Source organism: Papio anubis, chromosome 3, assembly GCF_008728515.1.
Source record: "Papio anubis isolate 15944 chromosome 3, Panubis1.0, whole genome shotgun sequence".
NCBI classification, from domain to species: Eukaryota; Metazoa; Chordata; class Mammalia; order Primates; family Cercopithecidae; genus Papio; species Papio anubis.
In genome coordinates, this window is record NC_044978.1 from 50,822,853 (window position 1) to 50,844,320 (window position 21,468).

At 38.8% G+C, this 21,468-nt stretch overlaps 1 protein-coding gene and 1 non-coding gene across 2 annotated transcripts in view; one reads left to right on the plus strand and one right to left on the minus strand.

Annotated features, from left to right (window-relative positions):
* The window catches only part of SLC7A11 (solute carrier family 7 member 11), a 230,745-nt gene that overhangs the window by 47,746 nt on the left and 161,531 nt on the right, over positions 1-21,468 (plus strand). The gene's annotated exons all lie outside the window — the stretch shown is intronic.
* LOC116274312 lies at positions 6,368-6,429 on the minus strand. The gene has a single exon (XR_004182940.1). It is a non-coding gene; the product is annotated as a U7 small nuclear RNA (small nuclear RNA).

Below are 21,468 nucleotides of genomic sequence, written 5' to 3' on the forward strand. Positions count from 1 at the left end.
GGTGACCCTGCAATAAAGCAGTTCACATGTAGCCCAAATCTAGTTATGGCAAACACTCTTGCATGCTTTGTGTCAACCAAAGTTGGGAGTCAGGCAACTGAAATATGCTCCCTCCCCTTCCTTCCTCCTGCTTGGAAGAGCTAGCCAGTCCCACTCTGCTTTTTGAATTTTCCCTGTGGGAATCAGACTTCAATCCACTGTATCACTCCAATAGCAAGGACAGCTACCAAGCTCTCGGTTGAAGCTCTCTCATTAGGGTCAAGGTGAGAGGTGAACAAATCCTTTCCCTTGGAGCTGGTGTTTCTCACAGTAGAATAACCTATAAGTAGCTTTCTCTAAAGTCCCCACAAATTCTCTCCACAACTGCTGTCTAAACTCTTATATTCTTCACATGTGTGAGAGGTTTGAGTCTCTAATTAAGTACTCTTTTTAGTTTTTACTTGGTGTGATGGTTAGTTTTATGAGTTAACTTGTCTGGGCTACAGGTGCCCAGATATTTGGTCAAACCTTCTAGGTGTTTCTGTGCAGGTGTTTTGGATGAGATCAGCACTGAAAACAATAGGCAGAGGAAAGCAGAGTGCCCTCCCTAATGTGGGTTCATCCAGTCAGTGGAAGGTCTGAATAGAATAAAAACACCAACCCTCCCCTGTGTAAGACAGAATTCCTCCTGCCTTGCTTCCTTTGGAACTGGGACATCAGCTTTTTCTTGCCTTTAGACTCAAACTGAAACATTAGCTCTTCTTGGATCTTGAGCCTGCCGACCTTTGGACAGGCGTTCCACCTTCAGCTGTCCTGCATCTCCAGCTTGCTGGCTCTGTCTCTATCCACACACTTAGCCTATTGGTTCTGTTTTCCTGAAGAACCCTGACTAATATACTTGGTGATCTATTTTGCAACTCATTTTGGTTTCTAATGCTTGTTGCCATATATTCACAGTCAAATTTCCACTTAAACATCCTGCTACACATCTCACATGTAATGAAAAATGTATCTAATTGAGTGTATTGTGCATGTGGACAGTATAGATGAAGAAAAAAGATAAAAAACCCTTTCTTTCTAAATCTACACTGTCAAATACAGTAGTCATGAGTCATGTTGGCTATCTAAATTTAAATTTAAAACAAATAAAATTTAAAAAAATTGAGTTCCTCTGTGGCACAAGACACATTTCAAATTCTCAATAGGTACATGTGGCTAGTGGCTACCGTATTGCACAGCACACACATGTTGTCCATGGGCCAGTTCAGGTTCCTGATTTCACCACACAAAGGAATTTGAGAGTGAGTCCAAATAAAAGTAGACAGTGGAGGCCGGGTATGGTGACTCACACCTGTAATCCCAGCATTTTGGGAGGCTGAGGCGGGTGGATCACCTGAGGCCAGGAGTTTGAGACCAGTCTGACCAACATGGAGAAACCCCATCTCTACTAAAAATACAAAAATTAGCCAGGCGTGGTGGTACATGCCTGTAATCTCAGCTCCTCAGGAGGCTGAGGCAGGAGAATTGATTGAACCCAGGAGGCAGAGGTTGCGGTGAGCTGAGATCGCACCATTGCACTATAGCCTGGGCAAAAAGGGTGAAACTCCGTCTCAAAATAATAATAATAATAATAATAATAATATTAATAATAATAATAAATAGATAAAGGAGTTTACTGGAAAGTAAAAGTACACTCTGACAGCTGATCAGAGTAGGCTGCTCAAAAGTAAGACAGCACCTATTGATGCTGGGGAAACTCCCTTTATGTGAGTCTTACATGATTTTCATGAAGGGGTGGGAATGGGCATTGTTGCAATGCATGTTGTGGGTACTCTTCTGGACACATACGCGCTATTGCTGCCATGCTAGTACATATATTGCATGCCTCCTTAGCATCTTAATTCTCTACACAGCAGTGTTTTAACTATTATAACGAGCATAGATCAGCCCAAAGACACTGTTCATGGGCTTCTGTGCTTGCAAAAATTTGGGCACTTTCTCCCTTTCTCTTTTACCAGCTTGTGGCAGGATGTTCTAACCATGAACCCAGGATGTGGTTTGTGCACTGTTGGGTGGTTTGTTCCTCTTTAAGAGAGGCTACGACCACCTTATCTAACCCATCTCAGACATAGAAGATTTCCCTCATTGCAAAATGTTTTATTTGGCAGCGTTACACTAGATACGTCCAAGTGCATTAGAGAGTACACCAGGTCTTTCCTTCTTCTGACCAAATCATCATTATTCTCTAGCTTACATCTTCATCTAGGCATACAGCCACTTTTTAAACTTCACCTAGATTGCTTCCTCTCTCAGAAATGGTCTTTCTTCGTTTTTCTTCTTCTTGCTCAACTTCTTATTTCACTGAAGTGTCCTTTATGCTGTGGAAATTTCCTTATTTCCAGGAAGAATGATATAGTTACCTTTGCTCTTCTAATGCACTGTCTATTCTTCTATGGTTGTGCTTATTTATTATTACATTAAATTTGTACAGTTCATGTCTTTTCCTGGGTATTCACTGGGTTCTGAACTTCTTCAAGACGGGGACTGTTGCTGACGTGTACATCTCCTGCCACAGTATCTGGCCTGAAGAAGATGCTCATCATGTTCTTAAATGACTTAGCCAGTGGCGAAGACCCCCATTGGATTAAAAACCACCATAGGATGCATCTACTTCTGGATCAACCAGGAATTTGTTTGTAATACAATTTCCCCTAAGGTCCATGATTATTCCATTATATTCTCCTATATTATTTAATTCTTGACATGGTGTTAGGAGTTGAATTGTGTATTCTCAAAATTCATATGTTAAAGCTCTAACTTCCAGTACCTCAGACTGACTGTATTTGGAGAGTCTTTAAAAAGATGATTAACTTAAAATAGGGCCATTAGGGTGGACCCCAAATCCAATCTAACTGGTGTACTTACAAAAAAAGGACATCTGGATACACAGAGAGATGCCAGGGATACATGTGCAGTGGGATAAACCACGTGAAAACACTGCAAGGGGTGGTCAAGGAGAGAGGCCACAGAAGAAGCCACCCTGCTGCTCCCTGGTCATGGCCCTCCAGCCTCCAGGACTGTGGGAAAATACATTTCTGCTCTATAAGCCACCCAGCTTTTGATATTTTGTTATGGTATTCCTAGAAAACTATATACCTAGGAATATATCTGATACAGTCAAGTAATTTTTCAAAGTATTACTATGTATATTAAGATAACATATTTTACAAATAGAATAATTTTATAAAATTTTAGTACTCAAGAAAATTATTTAACAAAACTATTCTTGTATTTTTTGTGATCTGATGTCATATGTTACAAAGAACATCAACTCTTCCTGGATCTTGGGCCTCCTGACTTTTGGATAGGAACTATATAACTCATATGTACACATTTCTATATTCAACACTATAACTAGTACCTATTGCACATGTAAACAATGCCCTTGGTGGCATTGGGTGAATGTTGTACTGAGTATACATATTTTTCCTTTCTTTTTTAACAGAACTGGAGAAAAGTGAAAAATGTTGGGTTCCATGATAGGATTACCTAAATAGTCCCAGCATTTGTATATACCCAATGTCCAAGCTCCCCAGATTGCCTTAAGATAAACTAAATTTTAGAAAATTTTTTTGGTTAACTATTTCTTCTGTTTATTGGCAATGTGTATTTTATTTGTGGTAATTAACCGCCTAGTGTACTTTGTCCATCTTTCTTTTTTTAATTTTTTATTTTATTTTACTTTAGATTCTGGGATATATGTTTATTTAACCAAAAAAAAAAAAAAAAAAAGCAAATTCAAAAGACATGTTTTTACTTCTGAAAACCTATAGGTATAACTGATTTTACTCAGGCTAGTCATTCTGATGATTACTTTAACTTCTAGTGAGAAAGTATTGGGATCTTTTCTAAAATTGTGATCCTCATTTTCTACTACCTGATGCAGAAATAGCCACTGTTAGGAAGAGTTCTTTGGCTATTTAATTCAGTTGCATATAGAAGGGCTTCTAAAAGTCCCAGAAATCAGTCACAATAGTTTTCCATCTTGGGAAAAGCTCACATTTGCTTTATAATAACGTGCAGAGGCTATCATATTGGGACACAAACCTGAATTCTCTAGTTCTCATCTTTTGATAATAAAGAGCTATATTGAGTTCATTCACTCTGTAGGCTTGCCATTCTGAGTCTACATGATTGAATTTTCTGTTCCATTGATCTAGTGAGGAAAGATGCTGGTAGGAATCTGGCATAATCACCAAAAGACCGTCTTAAAATTTATATTTTATTACCGTCTTTTTCTATGTCTGGTAACCACCAAATGGTCATCCTAAAGAATGCTCGCTTTCTATACATTTTTATTCACAGTGGAGAAATATATGGACTGAGTGAGGTGTGTGTTTACAAACATATATATATATATACTTGTGTGTGTGTATATATATAATTGCATGTGTATTTATTTTTAGAGGCATGTATCATAGAACACATAACTTATAGTTTATATACTACAGACTCAAACTCATGTAAAGAAGGAGTTGCTTTACATTTGAGTTCATTATCGTATTCCATCCTCACAGACACTTTATGAAGTAGATACTAGTAATATCTAAGTAATATTCTGGATCCAAGGTCACTATAAAATCAGGCTGACTGCAACTAAAACAATTCTCTATGACTTAGCCCAACAAAGGTTAATACTCACCCACAAATGTTAATGCAGAATTTCTAGTTGGACAGCTTGACTCCAAGGGGCTAGACCTGGGCCCCTTCCATTAAATGACTTTACCCTTTCTAAAATTTTCACTTCCAGATGCATGGACTAAAGAGAGTGGGTTTGGGAAATTTCTTGGAATATTTTAGGAGTATGGTGTGAATGAGGCTTCTATCACTTCTGGCTGCATTCCAGGGCTTGCTGTCAGTCATATGGCCAACTCAGCTGCAAGGGAGCCTGGGAAGTAGAGAGACACACACTGTTGTAGGCACACTCTAATAGTTCCTGGGCCTCTCATGCAGTCAGTAAGTAGAAAAACCCCAGAGACTACAAAACCTACGTTAGAAAACATGTCTGGCAAATTACTTTGAAATCCTGTAGGTGTTTTAGGACAATTCAAGAATATTTCCAAACTTCTTCATGGAACTTTTTGTTTATCAATTTGTAGATCTTAAGGTATTTCATATAAATATAAATTATATATATATATATATAAAATGTATATTTTTTGTTTTGAGATGGAATTTCACCCTTCACCAAGGCTGGAGTGCAATGGTGCAATCTCGGCTCACTGCAACCTCCTCCTCCTGATTTCAAGCGATTCTCCTGCCTCAGACTCCCTAGTAGCTAGGATTACAGGTGCGTGCCACCAGGCCTGGCTAATTTTTGCATTTTTAGTAGAGACGGGATTTCACTACATTAGCCAGGCTGGTCTCAAACTCCTGACCTCAGGTGATCCACCTGCCTCGGTCTCCCAAAGTGCTGGGATTACAGGCGTGAGCCACTGTGCTAGGCCAGCATTTCATAATTTTACTGAGACAGCAATAATCAAAACCAAATGTAACCTTGGCTGGCAAAATCTTCAAGGGTCCCCACTCTTGAAATTGAGAACAACCTTTAATAATGAAGTCAACAGTTAATTGTGCTTTTACAAGATGAAGGTTAACTGATGAGTATAAATGAGCTATGAATGTATTTATTGGTGCTCAAAGTAATATTGGTATCACCATGAAATTTTTTGGTAAGAAATTCAAGGAAGTTGTTTATTTGCTATACTAACGCAGGGACTAACAACTGTAATACTCCTGCTGAGTATGTCACTGACTAGACCACAAATACCTGACACTAGATTTCATGCTTTATTTATTTATTTGTTTTTGATAGGGTCTCGCTCTGTTGCCCAGGCTGGAGTGCAGTGGCACAATCATAGGTCGCTGCAATCTCAAACTCTTGGGCTCAAATCGTCTCTCCTCCCCAACCTCAGCCTCCCTAGTGGCTAGGACTACAGATGTCTTCCATCACGCCCAACTAAGTTTTTGGGTTTTTTTGTAGAGACAGGGTTTCACTATGTTGCCCAGGCTGGTCTCAAACTCCTGGCCTCAAGCAATCAACTCCCAAAGGGTTACGATTATAAATGTGAGCCACTGGGCCTGCTCTAGGTTTCATACTTTAAATATTGCCTTTATTTTCCTAGTGAATACCATGTACTTTCAATTATTGCACTTGTTACTGGTAATTTACAGAGGACCATTACATTTCACATTACTAGTAACTTGAAAAATTATCAGATTTATAGCAAGTAAAGCATATCATATCTGTCCCAATTGGTGGTTGTGGCCTAGTAGAAGTGACTGGGTTTTGTTGTTGGTGGTGTTGCTATTTGGTTTTATTTTTGTGGGAGGTTTTCTGGTAAAAACTAGAAATCCTGCTAGACAAATTCTGAAAGAGCTGCAACTCTTGACTATGGTATTTATTAATCTCGGCCTTATTATTTTTGCTGTGTAATTTTGGGCAAATTATTCTAACTCTGCAAGTCTCAATTTCTTCATCTATAAATTGAGGATGAAAATATTGACCTTTTCTGGAAAGGTTCCTGTAAGATAATACAGTTAAAGGACTTAGTATGGTTAACTGACATATTGTTCCTCCAAATGTTAACTCTAATAGTAATAAAAACAATCATTGTAAGTGTTATTACTATTATCTTGGTCCCAATTTATTTTTCTTTAAAATGAAGACAATAATATCTGCACTGCCATGAGAAGTAAAACAGTTATATATAAAATGTGTGATATGCAATAGTCAATCAATTGAAATTGTTTCACTATCCCTTTCTAGCCAAAACAGAACCCAGATTTCTCTCTACATTCGGTTACAGGACCTTTAGACTCATTAATAGTCCTTTGGATTCTGAATTTTAAAGACTATTTTTGTAAATTTTCAGTGTCGAATGAGAGATACTTGGTGTTTAGTATTTCTTTGATCAATTTCCACAACTTTCTCCATTTGTGAGTTATTGAGTTGGTTGTATCTGTTATAAACCACTCAAATTGTGAATATATGGATTATCTAGAAGGCAACATAGACTCTTCATGTGTTTACATGGAGTTAGGTTTAGCTGACCTAAAGCCATGACTTCTCTAATTCTAGAGATAGATTTGCTTCTTGTTTTTTGTTGCTTGTACATAGAAGATCTATTATCTGTTTTGACAGCCATATATACAAATATGTTCTGATTTATCAAGAATCTTAGATTTTCTCTGTGCTGTATTCGGATTTAGCATTCATGTTATGCTACCCTGGGTAATGGCCATGGCCATTGCCCAGGGATATAATTAACAAGCATTCAATCATTTGACAACAGTATTAGACACCCAAGTCAGCAGAGTATCAACTACAGCAAGTCACAGGACTACAGGCATTGACAGTTCCTATATCAATGTTAAATCTTCGAAAAGAAGATTTAACTAATGATTTGAAGTAAAGAAAAGAAGTAATTCCTTTGGGAAAATGTCTTCAGACCTTCTGAATTTAAATATAGTTAATGCAATAGTAAACTGATTTTTCCTTCAGAATCGGTGGTGTTTTCTACTGAACTGTTGGTTTTGCAGCACTAGATTAAATTGAAATCCTCAACTGTACTGAAGAAAGAAGTAGAGGATCTGAGTAAGTTCAGCTGCATCTCTACTTTATTCTTGGGGTAGAGACTGCTCTTGAAAGAAATTCCTGCTGCCTTGACAATTTCCCTTTCTCTTTTGGATTATGGAAATCACTACTACAGTAGACTTGTTATTCTTGTTCTGCATTGCAGTCTTTCTCCCCATCTGTGTTCTTTCTTAATTAGGATTATCTGCCATCTCTCACTACTAAAAGTTAGGTAAAAGTCATGATTCTCCAGGCTTCTAAGCAGCAACATGATCAGTAAGACCAGCTTCTGGCAGGAAAATGAAATTGTTTTTAATGTTAAACAAGGTAACTGCAGGATTCCACCTGCAGCCCAAGTATCACTGGGAACTGATAAAAGATGAAGTCAGGATATTACTCTCTGATCAAATGGATTGCCTTTCAACATAGCTTTTTAAAAAGAATCTCATCCCAAAAGCCACACAGCTGTAAGCCCAAGATGTAGTAAGAAATGAGCCGCTTATAGGAATTGGAGATTAGCAGAGCCTCATTAGGGATCCAGGCAGGGTAAGCCACAGAGAGGCAGCTGTATTTTTCTGCGGATGGGCCTGAACCTTGGAACGGATGCATTTTGGGGAAATGCAATTTTATTTTGGGCCACATTTGCCTAAGGAATAAAATGTTCCAAGAGACTCCAAATACCATTTCAGGGAATTTTAATGTACTAACCTAAATTAGCTAACTTATTGGGAAAGAGGCTCTGTTCGTATTTACTGAGATGTCCAGCCTCAACTCTCAGAAGTGTCTGGAGGAGATGTGTATTACTGTAGTGAACTGGGAAGTTGTGGGAGGCTGGAGAATGGGGGCAATCTGGGGAAGATTACATCATGGTTCATCTCTCTCAGGTGAGGCTGATGCTTACTCTTCTTAAATTGCTACCGTGCAGGAATCAGCACCGTTGTGCCCTTGTAAAGTGAATGAAGACATGCAGAAGTATTAATCTTCAAAGGGCTTTCATTTTCTCAACATAAAGACTACCTTTCCTAGGCTAAAATTATGGTCTCTTAACCACACGAAGACTCGTGCTTTCCTTAGTAAAGCCTGTATTTAAGGAATGTTGACAAAGGTTAATGTCATGTGCTTATGTGTGTTTATTTTGCAAAACATCAATTTAAATATATAGAGCAGTAATATCTGTCCTAAGCAGTATGCACATAGCCCTCAGGAAAGTCGTTTTGCAACCCTACAAGAACATTCCTTCTATGGATCAATAACACACTTGGAGAGATGATTTCGATTCAAGTCATTTTCTTGCCTTTGGTTCCTCCTTTTCCAATGTGGTTCAAATGTACCGCAGCAGTGTTGTTGATTACACACACACACCACACACACCGACACCCACATCCACACACACTCAGAGTCAGTGAGAAAGTCTATGGGTAATTTTGACTTACAGTGCACTTCTTTCTTTCCCTGCAAAAGTTGCCAGGTGATCATACACAGCAGGAAAACATTAGAATGTGTAAATCGTAGAGAAAATCCACAGGGTAATCATTAACCTCAGGCAAGCAACAGGCCTGTCCCTCACATTCTCGCATGCAATGCTGATGGAACAGGTGGTGTAAGACAGTTACCGCCATGGTGGAAAGTAGGGAGCACATCTTAGAAGAAACCATGGTCTGTAATTATTTGGGGGCTGACAGTTGCTGAATAACTTCCCTAATGATACCTGACGCATGTCTTAATGCTTTACTCAGGCAGAAAGTAAACCACTTTACAACCACAGTAGGCACCATAACTCACTGCCAGCTTCCTATTTCATAATTCCTGGCGCTGGGTATGGGTGGAACATGCCAGGACTCTGTATTTATGGTTAACTTTTTAAAAATTATTTAAATTCTTGAAATAAGTCTTCATGTATAGGTATAATCACTTTTTGGAATATGGTGGTTAGGGAGGAGAAGTGACGGGGAGCCTTCTAGCCTTAGAAGACTTTGGATTCCTTCAGAAAAGTGCCCTATAAATTCAAAGGATAATCATCTGGGTCATTTTTGTCATTATTTCCATCTAAACAAGTTTCTAGATGTATGGTTGGACATAAAAATAATCTTGTGGAATGTAGTTCTTGGAGCCATGAGAAATGTGGGCAGACCCTGGGAAGAAATAGCATCCTATTGGCGATGTCTTCAGGGCTTGCTGACTCAGAAACTTTCAAAATGCGGAGCACAGGGAAGCTGTGTGAGATCCAAGAACCCTCTTCACTTTGCACAACTGCTTCCTCATATATTTGTGCCATCTGGTTGAACGTGATTACTGTGACTACCGACGAAAATAATACCCCAAATTATCCACTTAGCTTCATTTGTCAGAACAGAGAAACAAAGCAAAAAGAAAATTTGCATTATTTCATGAAGATTACATGTATCAATGCGAGGTGATATGGTTTGGCTGTGTCCCCATGTGTTGTGGGAGGGACCCGGTGGAAGGTAATTGAATCATGGGGCAGGTCTTTCCCAGGCTGTTCTTGTGATAGTGAATAAGTCTCACAATATCTGATAGTTTTAAAAAGGGGAATTTCCCTGCTCAAGCTCTCTCCTCTTGTCTGCTGCCATGTGAGACATGCCTTCCACCTTCTGCCATGACTGAGAGGCCTTCCCAGCCATGTGGAACTGAAAAGTCCAATAAACCTCTTTTTCTTCCCAGTCTCAGGTATGTCTTTATCAGCAGCATGAAAACTGATGAATACAGTAAATTGGTACCAGTAGAGTGGGGCACTTCTGTGTGACGTCCTTGGTGCCCTGCATCCCAGCCGCTCTAGCTGTGACTAAAAGGGGCCAAGGTATAGCTCAAGCTGTTGCTTCAGAGGGTGGAAGCCCCAAGCCTTGGCAGCTTCTATTGGTGTTGAGACTGCGGGTGCACCGAAGTCAAGAATTAAGGTTTGGGAACCTCCGCCTAGATTTCAGAAGATGTACGGAAACGCCTCCATGCCCAGGCAGAAGTTTGCTGCAGTGGCAGGCCCTCATGGAGAACCTCTGCTAGGGCAGCACAGAAGGGAAATGTGAGTTCGGAATCCCCACACAGAGTCCCTACTGGGGCACTACATAGTGGAGCTGTGAGAAGAGGGCCACCATTCTCCAGACCCCAGAATGGTAGATTCACCAACAGCTGGAAAAGTCACAGACACTCAATGTCAGGAAAGGAGAAGCCAGGAGGGTGGCTATGCCCTGCAAAGTCACAGAGGTGGAGCTGCCCAAGGCCGTGGGAGCCCACCTCTTGCATCAGTGTGACCTGGATGTGAGACATGGAGTCAAAGGAGATCATTTTGGAGCCTTAAGATGTGACTATTGGCCGGGCGCAATGGCTCACGCCTGTAATCCCAGCACTTTGGGAGGCCGAGAGGGGTGAATTACGAGGTCAGGAGATGGAGACCATCCTGGCTAACATGGTGAAACCCCATCTCTACTAAAATAAAAAAAAAAAATTATCCGGGCATGGTGGCGGGCACCTGTAGTTCCAGCTACTCGGGAGGCTGAGGCAGGAGAATGGCGTGAACCTGGGAGGCAGAGCTTACAGTGAGCCGAAATTGCGCCACTGCACTCCAGCCTGGGTGACACAGCGAGACTCCATCTCAAAAAAAAAAAAAAAAAAAAAAAAGATGTGACTATCCCACTGGATTTTGAACTTGCGTGGGGCCTGTAGCCCTTTTGTTTTGGCCAATTTCTCCCATTGGGAATGACTGTATTTACCCAATCCCTGTACCCACATTGTATCCAGGAAGTAACTAACTTGCTTTTGATTTTACAGGCTCGTAGGTGAAAGGCACTTGCCTTATCTTGGATGAGACTTTGGACTGTAGACTTTTGAGTTAATGCTGAAATGAGTTAAGACTTTGGGGAACTGTTGGGAAGGCATGATTGGTTTTGAAATATGAGGACATGAGATTTGGGTGGTGCCAGGGACAGGATGATATGGTTTGGCTGTATCCCCACCAAATCTTATCTTGAATTCCCATGTGTCGTGGGAGTAATGCAGTGGGAGGTGACTGAATTTTGCGGACAGGACTTTCCTGTGCTCTTCTTCTGATAGTAAGTAAGTCTCATGAGATCTGGTGGTTTTACAAAGGGGAGTTTCCCTGCACAAGCTCTTGTCTCTTTTCTACTGCCATGTGAGATGTACATTTCACCTTCTATCATGATTGTGAGGCCTCTCCATCCATGTGGAACTGTGAGTCCATTAAACCTCTTTTTCTTCCCAGTCTTGGGTATGTCTTTATCAGCAGCATGAAAACTGACTAATACAGAAGGAGAACATCTCATTCAGAAGACTACCTTGATAAACCTTAGGGATGAGGAGGATAAACTGTGGTCAGTGTGTTTTAGTAGCCAAAGGTCTTGGCTAAATTGTATTCTCAGAAAGGCAGGAGCTGTTTGAGGCTCTGTTTGTTTGCTGAACATGACTGGAATGTGTTTGAATATAAAAAATATGCAATAGGTGCTGAGGTAGTGAATTGACTCCTCATGTAAAGGAAAGAATGAGAAATTTTTGAGGAAAACCTGGGGGAGAGGACAGAAGGATCCAAAGTCAAGATATTGCAGTAAGAAAGTGAAAAGTCAAAAGAAAATAATCTTCCATGGAAGTTTAGCTGAAGCAGGGTTTTAGAGGCAAGAATATCTGATAAATTTTAAATTATTTGATGTAGGGTGCAAAATGTTAACCTTCTTCTCCATCTTCTTTATGCAAATGTTAGAAAATCTGTCAGAGGCATTTAAACCAGAGCAACTCCATCTTGAATTGGGGCTAGGTAGAATAAGGCTAAAGCCCCTTGGCTGCATTCCCAGATAGATAAGGCATTCTTAGCCACAGGATGAGACAGGAGGTCAGCACAAGATGCAGGTCATAGAGACCTTGCTGATAAAACAGGTTGCAGTAAAGAAGCTGGCCAAAACCTACTGAAACCAAGGTGGCGACTTCAGTGGCCTCTGGTTGTCCTCACTGTTATACTCTGACCAGTGACATGACAGTTTAGAAATGCCATGACAATGTCAGGAAGTTACTTACATGGTCTGAAAAGGGAGGCATGAATAATTCACCCCTTGTTTAGCATATAATCAAGAAATAACCATAAAAATCAGCAACCAGCTACCCTTGTGGCTGCTCTACTTCTGGAGTAGCCATTATTTTATTCCTTTACTCTCTTAATAAACTTGCTTTCACTTTACTCTGTGGACTCACCCAGAATTCCTTCTTGAGTGAGATCCAAGAACTCTCTCTTGGGGTCTGGATCAGCAGCACTTTCTCGTGACAAATCTACATTTCACACTTATGGGGTGTGTGTGTGTGTGTGTGTGTGTGTATTCCATAAGACCACTCAGAGAAGTAACAAGTTCTGCGCCCAAGTTTTCTCAGAGAGAGCAAAAAGTGCATTAACTGACCACCTCAGTATCAAGAAGATTAGGAAAAAGCTAACCTAATTCATTCAGTTACTGGAGAGAAATCAAACCAAAGCAAGTTTTGGGGGGCAGGGAGGATACTAACTCCAGCCTGAGAAAGAAAATGCCTAAGTGCAATTAAAATGAAAGACCCTGAAGGAAAGGAAAGAGATAATAAAATTATTTTAATTATCATTATTGTAATTATTTTTAAATAGAGTCAAAGATTTCCACATTGCTTAATTGTTTCAATGTTGTCACTATTTTCTTTTCTAAGCCTCTTCTGATTATCTTAATACTTCACACATCTGAACTCAGAACTCTCCTTTTATCCCTCTAGAGATTTTAGTTTAGAGTTGAAATAACAATCTTGGTGCTATCATGATTTGCCAACTCAAACAAGATGAGAAGAGATCAAATACATAATAGCCAAGTAGGATATGTGGAGATGTTTATTGAGTTGCATCACATTCTGGTTTTCTGTTGATGTTCTTCCTTTTGTTTGTTTTTGAAGACTAAGGGACTTCTTGGCTCATCTGACAGAGGCAGCCTGTGGATCAGCAAATCCTAAGAGCTAAAAGGACCTTAGAGATTATCACCTTCTCAATCTATGCTGGAGACTTACCTGTTCTCTCACAGTCTAGAATAGAGATTTAGTCCCGACTTGAATTATTCAGGGGTTCACAAGGCTGATAGTTAAATTTTCTGAACCTCTGAATTATTGAAACATTTTTAGGTAAGCCAAAGGATGTTCAATAAAATTATTTTCTGTTGTCTCCAGCGGCCCAAAGTTGGAGAACAAAACATTCTAAATCATGGCGCTAGACTTGCAAAGGGGGTGATCCTAAATTGGGCCTGCCTGCAGTAGTTATCACTCATTCACAGGCAAATATAAAAGGCCAGGGTTGAAAGCCTTCCAGAAAGACATTTCTTTGGGGAGCATTTTCTGTGTCACTAGGATGAGGGGAGAATTAAGTACTTTCCATCCCACTCTAAATGAGAAGCCTTCAAGGAAGAATCAGGCCAAAACCCTGAAATAATGTTTTGGTCAAGCTCTTGATGTGTGAAGATGTGATACTTGAGTTACTCTTGGTCTAATGGGAGAGGCTGTGGCTGGAGCTGTGCCTTGCTGGTGACAAAAGGAAGAAAAATGACTTTGAGAGTGAGGTATAGAATGAGCTGCACTTGCTCCAGCTGTAGGCAAATGCGTGTCCTTACTAGTATCTAGATTTGAATCCCACTGAAAGGAATTGGCTGTAGGTCAGCTTGAAAAGGATTCCACCCAAAAGGACTGCCTGAAGGGACAAGGAGAGCACAGCAGAGGGACCCAGCAAAAGTCCAGATTAGTCCTAAGCAGCCGGCTGGAGGAGCAGCCTTGCCCAGGTTGACCGGCAGTAGAGGAATCCTCAGTAGAAGAGTTTCTAGGAATCTGCAGAACCACTGTTGAGAGACACTATCAGCAAAAAAGCCCTGAAAGTAACTCAACCAACCACATACAACTGAGCCACTTTTGCCTAATCTTCTCTTACTACCTGGGTCTGACCTGGGAGCCATCAAAGAGTAGCTAGGGAGTGAGGGGAAGAAGTGGAGCTGGGAAGAGAGAGGAGGTCAATCACTCATGCACTTCAGATTTCCAGCCAGATACAGGGGAAGGGAGAAGCTTCAAATAGGATAAGACTCAAAGCTTTTTATATTATTGGGTAGGGCTTTGAAAAGTACTGAAATGAGACTGTTCTTGTGACTAAATGGTGGCAGAGAGGCTTGTCCTAGATGCCAACAAATGATGGGGAAAGAGAAACATCCTAGGGATATATATGAAAGGTAAGAGGGCAAAACCTTGCTTGCTTGCTTGCTTTTTCTTTCTTTCTCTTTCTTTCCCTCCCTCCCTCCCTCCCTTGTTCCTTTCCTTTCTTTTCCTTTCCTTTCCTCTTTTCTTTTCTCTTTCTTTCTCTTTCTTTCTTTCTTTCTTTCTTTCTTTCTTTCTTTCTTTCTTTCTTTCTTTCTTTCTTTCTTTCTTTCTTTCTTTTCTTTCTTTCTTTCTTTCTCTTTCTTTCTTTTTCTTTCTTTCCTTCCTTCCTTTCTTTCTCTTTCTTTTCTTTCTCTTTTCTTTCTTTCTCTTTTCTTTCTTTCTTTCTTTCTTTCTTTCTTTCTTTCTTTCTTTCTTTCTTTCTTTCTTTCTTTCTTTCTTTCTCTCTTTCTCTCTTTCTTTCTTTCTCTCCCTTCCTTCCTTCTTCTTTCTCTTTCTTTCTTACTTTTCTCTTTCTCTCTCTCTCTCATTCACTCACTCTCTTGCTCTTCCTTTTTGTATCCTACTGAGTCTAGCTGATTCAATAAATTAGTTATACTTAAACTGATAGCAATTGATTTTCGTTTTCTTCAGCTTTGGTTTTATTCCTGTCTCTGAAGACACACATAAATCATTTATTCATATACTAAATTCAACACCTTCGAAGATTTGAAAATAGCATTAATGGGGCCATTGAAATTATTGATATTCAAGGTCCAAAATCCTCTGATTCCTTAGCCAGTTTTAATTTAACTGTATTTTTATCTTACACCTGGTCACCCTCTTCCCCTGTCATGCTAGGTTTATATCATTCCTCTTAAAACTGAGACTTTTCTTACAAATGTACTCTGAGCATAGTGAGGCTGTTCCTGCCATAGATCCTGTCAGGCCGCACTGCATAGTGATCATAAAACTCTATAATGCAACAGGACCAGCCAGGAATAGTTAGCTTAATAGTTATGAGAAAGTAAAAATTAAAAGTATAATTTTCAAATAAATTGGTGCTAAAGAGTCAAATTTGAATCAGATGCATTTTAAAGATAAGGTCATTCTTCTGTTTAGGTGGAATAGTTAGATGGGTGGCAATATGGTATGATTTGATTGTTAACATTATGCAAAAAGTGTTTTTCTACACTGGCAACTAAAATGCTAGTGAATTATTTTGTTTTCCACTGACAAGATTTAGAACACTGGAGAAGTCCCTTAAGATTACAATGCACTTTTTTTCCAACGGGGAACTAGATGAGAATGAATTAAATTCTTCATTTATTGAGCAAATACTATAAATAAGGCACTATTGTATCATATAATCAGCTCGATTTGTTCTTGAAACTAGTCCAGAAGTGAGAGGGAAGATAGACAAATGTCCAGCTAACACTGGTACAGAACAAATTGAAATAAGATAAAAGAATTCAAGCACCGTGAAGGTATATATTGGCTCTCAAAAAATATTTGTTGAAAAATTGGATGAATAAGCTACCACACACAGTGAAACCCAAGGAAGAAGAATTTGTGTCCCTTCCTGTTTTTTAACTCAGTGATTCTTGTACTGGTCCCCCTTTTAAAGAGTTTCTTCCCTTTGTCTGGTATTATTTAGAAATTTAAATATTCCTAAGATGTAACTTATTACACAAATAACACTTTTTTTTAAAAAAAATGAATTATCGCGGCAGTCACAGAGAGCTGAAGAATACAAAGCATCTTGCTGGCAGGGAAGAACAGACAAGAAGAGGGAGAAAACAAGATTTAGAAAAGGTGACTGTGGACAGACAGGAGTGAAACTCTATTCACTTCTCAAATATCCTAAGGTTGTTCATTCAGTACGACATACCTGGACCCCGAATGGCTTGGAGTGTTTGTTCCTCAAGCACTGTGTTTGTTTTGAAATTTCATTGTAAGTCACAGAAAGTTTGGGATAATGAAGCTGGAGCTGAGATCAAAGTTTGAAAATTTTTATTCATAAAATGGAAACTAAATAGAACCTGTTGGTAACAGATTCTAAGTGAGAATGGAAGGTCTCCAAGAGCCAAACGTTTGACTGGGGTGAAATAAAGAAGGAGAATGTCACAGCTGGGTTTTCCCCAAAACCCTTTGTAATTCTAACCACATAGGTGTCACAGGAAGTCACTGATGCAGGTCTGAATTGCAGGGAAGTACTAAGTAGGGAATAATGTGAGCTGATATGGTTGAATAAAGCATACATTAGGGAATCAGTTTAAGTCTAGCATGTAACTGGAGGGGTTGAGATTGAGGAGGAGTGCTATCGTACATGTATTTAGAATATTTTAAATAGTACAAAATAGCTTTTTTGACTCAATAGTTTGGACATATGCAATTACATAAACTCAAAGTTATATTAGCATATTGGCAGGAAAAGGAAAACGTGTTATCTGATGAAATTTAAAAAGGATAAAGTAGCTATTATTCCTCTCTCTTAAGAGTTCATATAGCTCTTGGCATGTAATGGATGGAAATTATGATCAATGGGGCCATAAGCTATGCAGTGGGTGGTAGTGCATGTTACAGGGATGTGATCATGAACATTCCACATCTCAAGAATGATTGCAAATTGTTCTCATTTAATCTTAGTTTTTATGTGTGCAGCTAATTATTTTCCTGTAAGAAATAGGTGCTAAGAAAGTTAGTTGTCTGCATGAGTCATGTGCAGTAAAACTACTTTCTCCTTTTTACTTTTTATCATTTTAAATGTATTCAATATTTCTTAACACAATTATTGCATTTTTTATTGCCCCTATTCTTTAAGATTTTTAGCCTTCCATGTTTGCTATTTTATGCTGGTTTTTGGCCATTTGATTCTCATCTGCATTCACCTGCAAACCAATTTGGTGAAAGATATCAAATTGGCCGGGTGTGGTGGCTCAAGCCTGTAATCCCAGCACTTTGGGAGGCCGAGGCAGGTAGATCATGAGGTCAGGAGATCGAGACCATCCTGGCTAACACGGTGAAACCATGTCTCTACTAAAAATACAAAAAACTAGCCGGGTGTGGTGGCGGGCGACTCTAGTCCCAGCTACTTGGGAGGCTGAGGCAGGAGAATGGCATGAACCCGGGAGGCGGAGCTTGCAGTGAGCCGAGATCGCACCACTGCACTCCAGCCTGGGTGACAGAGAGAGACTCCGTCACAAAAAAAAGAAAAAGAAAGAAAGATATCAAATTAACCATTTTTATTATTTATCTCCAAAAGTTATTTGGAGAGATAGCTATTTATACTACAGCCTAATTTTAGTTTTCTGAATGATTTATTGATTTCAGTGATTATGCTTTTGGGTTTATTACTCATGGTCACACTCTGTATTAATGAGCCAATAATAGCATATTACTTGTAATCAAACTCATCTGGCTTCCCTCACCAAGAAAACAACAGAGAAGATAGACACTTCTCTGCACAATGTATGCTTCTTTTTTTAATCTTTAAGAATCAAATTTCTGATTATAGATGTGGTTGGTATGCATTTGCTTTAACAGAAATATTGTTATTCTACCCTCACAATTATGTATGTAAATAAATATGGAGCTATTTCAGCTTCAGTCTTGAGGCCCTAATATAATAGATGCTAACAATACCCATGTTCCAAAAGGAGATGCTGTTAATTGTATTTCAATAAAACTGATTAAAAATGTGATTAAAAAAATGCTTATTGCGTTTTAAAAGCCTGTAGTACTTAGTCTTTAGTCACTCAAGAAGACCAGAAATTAATAATTGGAAACACACAATTCCAATCTTGGAAAATGATCACAAAAAGAGCCTTAAACCAGAAAGTGAAAATCCCTCAAGTTTAATGATATTGTAGATCTTCTAGAAGTGTTCTTTTCCTTTCTTGGGTGAAAGGTGATTATTTGAATTTCTAATAAAAAAATAACTGAAGTCAGAGAGGAATAGTGCCTCCATGTATCAGCTTGAGGATCCAGTGGCAGTAGAGCACAGGGCTGCCATTGGGTTGGTCAGCCCATGTGATGGGTGAAATTATGAGATTCAAGATGAGAAACAAAGACACATAGGAAGAAAATGGACACGTGATGGCAGAGGCAGAGGTTGGCATGATGCACCTGTAAGGCAAGGAAGGCTGGCAAGCACCAGAAGCTAGGGGAGGCAAAGATTTTCCCCTACAGGTTTCAGAGGGAGCATGGCCCTGACATCCTCTTGATTTTGGATTACCAACCTCCAGAACCATGAGACAATAAATAACTTTCCCTTGTTTGAAGCCTCCCAGATTGTGCTACTTTGTTACAGCAGCCCTAGGAAAGTAATACAGAATGTAGTTAGGCTCCAAGTGATACAAAATATAGGCAGTTTTCCTTGGTCAGGTTGTGAGACATACGAGAGAAAGAAAGAGTGCTCCAGGGTCATTTCAGATCTCGTTCAAATGGACTACTTGGTGGTGCAAGGAAAACTCAACAAAAAGATGTTGAAAGTATACCCAAGAAGAGAAGAGTTCTGAGTAATGCTCTAGGGAGTGCTTCCACTGAGGCCTGCTAGTTAAAGATTTTCATGATTTTCCCAGAACTTCAAGTATAATAAAACAAAAATGTAAATAAAAAGATTTTCATGATTTTCTGTGATGAGGGTTCCCCAAGAACCCATGAGTATTTTCATAAGAGAAAGGATCTGCTTTAAATCTCAACACAACCATATCAGGGCCTAAGTAAAAACTCTCCTGCCTTTTTATATACTTTACCTCCTGTTTAGACCCTGGAGAGGTAACAAATCCGCAGTAGCAAGCTGAAGAAGGAGATGCTGAAGCACAAAGAGGATAAAAGGGAAGAAGGCAATCATTCCTTCTCTCTTCTCCCACTGTAGGTGGTCAAAGTTAATCAGGAGCGAAGCTTTAACACTGAATTACATCCAGGGTTGGTATTACATTGGGCAGAACATATTCAACGTCCCAGAACAGCTTGGGAGAGTGAAGACTTCTTAATTTTTTTGAGTTTGACCAGAAAAATCATGGGACCTTCCCTAGATTCCATATAAACTGGTTATGTGGGAGGCAGTGAAGGGTGGAATAATCAGCTATGAATTGATATGTAAAGGCAGATTGATAAATGAATCAAATTATTTTCCATTCCACCTCATGAGTCTTGTTCATTCTAAGTATTAGAAACACTAAACATTTTATACAAAGAGCTCCTTTTAGATATTATTTTATTCTGTTCTCATGAGAGGCCTATGAAGTGCACAGATACTGGTGATGAATAGCTGAAAGAGGTGTAGACAGACTTGCACACACTTTGACATGGAGATATTATTCCTCTCTGATTTCAGTGATAGTGATTTTAGGTATTTTCTCCTCACCATTAGGAAACACACTATCTTTGAAAATGTTTTTTTTTTTATTAGAAATTCAAATAATCACCTTTCATCAAAGAAAGGAAAAAAACACTTCTAGAAGATCTACAATGTCGTCAAACTTGAGGGATTCTCACTTTCAAGTTTAAGGTTCTTTTTGTGATTATTTTCTAAGATTGGAATTGTATGTTTCTGATTTTTGGAGTCCTCTTGAGTGAATACGAACTACCAACTATCACTGGCTTTTTAAATACAATAAGTATTTTTTCATCACATTTTTAATCAGCATTATTGAAATGCAATTAACAGCACATATTAAAAACATACAATTTGATAAGTCTTGACATAGACAGTCATCTTTGAAACCATCATCACAATAATAAACATAGCCATTAATTTCCAAAAATTTTCTCCCTTTGTAATCTCCTCCCCATCCCCAAACACATAGCACTTCTCTCTGTGAGAAGGTTTTTTAAATTTCAGTTTTCATTTCTTTAGTATATATGAGGCTATATACTAAAGTATATGAGACTATGCAAGCCATTTCTTCTTCAGTAAGTGTTGTTTGTTTCTCAAGGAAATTGTCCATTTTTGTCTGTCATCAAATTTATTACCATAAAGTTATTAATAATATCCCTTTATAATTGTTTTAATATCTGCACAATCTGTAATGACATCACCTCTCTCATTTCAGATATTAGTAACTTACGTGTTTTCTCTTTTTTTTCTGATCAGTATGGTTAGTTTATTGATTTTATTCATCAATAATAACCACATTTTGGTTTTCATGATTTATGTTCTTCGTTGTTTCTTTGTTTACTATTTTATTAATTTGCACCCTGATCTTTGTTATTTCCTTTTCTATATTGAAGTACTTAATTTTCTTTTTTTAAAGGTGAAATCTAAGACCTTTCTTCTTTTCTAATGCAGGCATATTCATGCTATAAGTGTCCCTCATATATTACTTTGGCCATATTAGACAATTTTTGATATGTATATTTTCATTTTCATTTATTAAAAAATACTTTCTAATTTTACTCTGATTTCTTTTTTGACCAATAGGTCATTTAGTAGAGGGTTATTCAGTTTCCAAATATTTGGGGATTTTCTAGGGATCTTTCTGTTGTTGATTTTGAATTTAATTTCATTGTGGCCAGAAACAATACATTGTAAGATTTGAACCTTTATTAGTTCTGTCAATCTTTTCTCTTCCTACACTATGGCCTGGGAATTCACTTTAGAAAGTGAGCTGGAGCATGGGAGGCATTGTTTCCCACATTCTAGCGATCACTGTCCTTTGTTGCCTGAGGGCCAATGTCTTAAGCACTGTTGTTTTCTATATTTGGTCCAGATT